Below are 3,559 nucleotides of genomic sequence, written 5' to 3'. Positions count from 1 at the left end.
AATAAATGACGAGTAAATGTTTTACTCGTCGTCATTTATCCTTTCCTTTGATAGCTTCATTGTTCATAAATTTTATTTTAAATTATTAGGAGGACTTTAAATGTTTGCCACATAACTATCATTTATAGGCTAAAAAAACCATCATTTTTCTATTTTTTTTTGTAATAATGAAAAATAGGTAAAGCGAGCACATCATTATAAGTGTCGTACTTGATAAAATAATCACTCTAGGAAATAATTGGAGGGAACTTTAAGTTGAGATCTAGCTTAAATTAGTTCTGTGAAATATATGTTTTTGTAACTTGCATTCTCAATAGTTATGTATATTGACCTTATTGCATTATTTTGAATGTGTGGAGATCACAAGTTGTTTTTGTTAGCTTTTAGGAAAGGAGGTAATTAACTACATTTGTTTAATTTGTATGCTTGATTGTATGGTAGGAGTTTAGTTTTATGTCTAAAAGATTTATTTATTTATAAAAAATTATATATACAATTAATTAAGTGTAATAGCCTACATTGGTATCATATGTTTTATAAAAACACTATTAAGTAGTATTGTTGTTACTCTGAGATAACTTTTAGAACCATGTATACATATGTTCTATGAGTTATTTACTAAAATTTAGGATATGATGCCATGTTTGATTGCAAATGTAAGAGGTTATATTGATGAGAGGTTATTTGTTTCTATGATTATGATCATGTGATCTACCACTACCATATGTACTATGGTTAGCCATTCTTAAGGATGTTTGATACAAAGGATTGAGGGGTGGGATTGATATTTAGGCTAGGTAATATTAACTTTTCATGTTTTATATAAGGTAGTAAAAAAACCTAATCCTAATCCCATATATATGAGATCACTTAGTACTACTACCCCTTAGTATTGGAAAAACAACTTGGGAATTAAAAACTTTTAGATCAAATTACCCCTTCACTCTATCCCCTCTCTCTTCTCTACCTTTGCTATTTTTCATTTACTTCCTCCCTTATTAGAGTAGTTGTCTTTGTTGATGGTGCTATCTCTAATGCATAGTTACAGTGAGATTCCTTATACATGTAATAATCATACTCTTTTATTAGACAAGCTTAAGCCTGAGATGGAAGCTGAGAAGATTATAGGTAGGGGAAAAGAACTATCATTGAAATTGAATAACAATAAAAAAAATTAAATTGAACATACCTCGATATAGAGATATTAAACAAATCTTAGTAGATATTTGAAACAAACAAGAAGCTGCTTTAATTCGTTAACCATGATTGTTAGTCCTTTAATCATCATCCTCACATCTCAAGTCAACATTTTCATTGCAAAGCCTTTAGCACAATGTCATTAGTAAAACCCGTTGACCCTTGGTCTAGATCTACTAAGGTTGATGTTATTTTCCTTTTGTTTATTCCATCCTCACCATTCGCAAGCCTTTGTTGACAATTTATAGTTGAATAGTAGACTAAATGACACATAACTCACTAATACAAAAGTAAAACCACATAGCCCTTCCCCTTGTTGGCTCCTCCCTCAATCACTGTCATCCTTTCTCATCCCTATTATGTTATTATGTATAAAGCTCTTTCGTGCTTGTTAGCAACAACGAGGTTCATCTATCTTATTTTTTACAAGGTTGATGACTACAATAATGGAAGAAGATAAAGGTAATTGCATCTCTTACCTAATTTTTCTAATCTAAGTCTTAATTTTTTTTAAATCTTTTGACATACCAAACATAATTTAGAGCTTACTCTCACTCTCAATGCCATGAAATTCAATACTTCATACCAAACAAGTCCTTGGTATCTCATGTGGTAGTAGCCCTTAGGATAGGACACCTCTCTAAGGAGTTTTAAAAGAGAGGAAACCCATCGATTAGTGGTGATCATTGAGCCTTTAAAGCTACAACTTGCTATTGATGAGCTTGGTGAAGTCTAATTATAAGGACGAGTATATTTATTTTAGTAGACCACGGGTTGAGTTGAAAGAGTAATAAGGAGTTGAGGATGGAAATTCATATGCATGCTTGATTTTATATTTTTTATGTTCATTTTAAATTATTTCCTTTGTGAATCTAGCCCACTTAATTAGCTTAACTACCTAGTATGCTATATCTATAAATATTTTATGGTTCTTGGGACTTTTAAGTTGTGTTATATGATTATAGACACTTCAAGTAAGACTTATCAGAGCAAAGGCAAAGCAGTTGGAAACTTAAGGCTTAGCTTAGAGAAGCCTTGAGTCCTATTTTATCTAGTTTGCAAAATAATGTGATTTGACAGTTTAGACTCATATTTTGTTGGAATTTATTTGTTTGTTTGTTTATTAATTGATTATGATTACTAGTAGCATTGTTATTAGTTGAGGCCTGAGAACATAGAACTTTGCATAACTAGATTATTCAAAATACTTGTTTTGAGACTGTTGAGATTTATTGAGAAATAAATATTTGAGAAATTTATTTAAGTTACAAGTTAATGTGCATTTTCATCCCTAAATTTTTCTTTGAGGAGTGTTGGGCACCTTGTATTGATAATTGGGGCAATTTTTTTCCTAAACTATTTATTTGAGTAGAGTTGGGCACCATACAAAAGGGAATTTTTGCTCTTTGAAAAAATAGTTTAGGAATAGAATTTCTCCATTTATTATTATAAGTCTCCTAGCTCTCCTCAAAGAAAAATTCAAGAGTAAAAATGCACTTTAACCCTTTAAGTTATGACACGTGTGTCAGGCTTTGTTAAACCTAGATCTTGTAAAGTTAGAATATCTGTTCAAGTTAAGCTTTATCTAATAAATTCTTTTCTACTATTATAAGGGTTGTTTCTTGATTTAAAATTGCATGCTAAAATTTTTATAATCTTGGTACCAATTTTCACTAGTTTAATATTTTTCTATCAAGATTAATTTTCAAGTATCTTTATTGTTAGGTAGAACTTTTTATAACCATGGTAGCTCTTTGAAATTGTGTGTAGCTTTTTTCTACCATGGTTATCTTTTAATTAATTGAAAATTTATCTTTTAATTTTGGAGTGACATTAGGGCTATATGGATTGTTTTTTTCATAATTATCTTGCTTCTTGCTTTTTTTAATCTAATCTTCTTCAAAATTTTTGTTGAACCCTGGTTTTGATGATTAAAAAATAAGTGAAGTTTGTGTTTTATAGGTTTAACATAATTAAGAATTAATGGTTTATAAGGGAACTGGTTATCCTTACTTTTAAATTCTAACTCTCGAGTCTTATTCCCATAGTATCCTCATTCTTAAATAAATGTCTTATTCCCAAATAGCCAAGAAACACTTAATCTCTTCTTTGACTTGATCTTAATTCCTTAAGGACCTTCTGTATTACTTACAAGATATCTCAATTGATTTAAGTGTTAAAAACCCAAAATATGAGAACCTTTGTCACTTTTGTGTTATGGTCCTTATTCTGAAATAGCTTATTCCTCAGTGAATACCTTATTTCCTTATATCAACTCTCTTGCCTATTTAGAAATAGTTTATTTGAGAATAGCTATTCTTGTTTCGAAATAGTGACTATCTTCTTCTAAAGTTATTCTTGT

The sequence above is a fragment of the Prosopis cineraria genome, unplaced genomic scaffold, assembly GCF_029017545.1.
Source record: "Prosopis cineraria cultivar Desert tree isolate PC_DT_omini unplaced genomic scaffold, ASM2901754v1 PC1, whole genome shotgun sequence".
Classification (NCBI taxonomy): Eukaryota; Viridiplantae; Streptophyta; class Magnoliopsida; order Fabales; family Fabaceae; genus Prosopis; species Prosopis cineraria.
Note: the sequence above shows the minus strand (reverse complement) of the source record.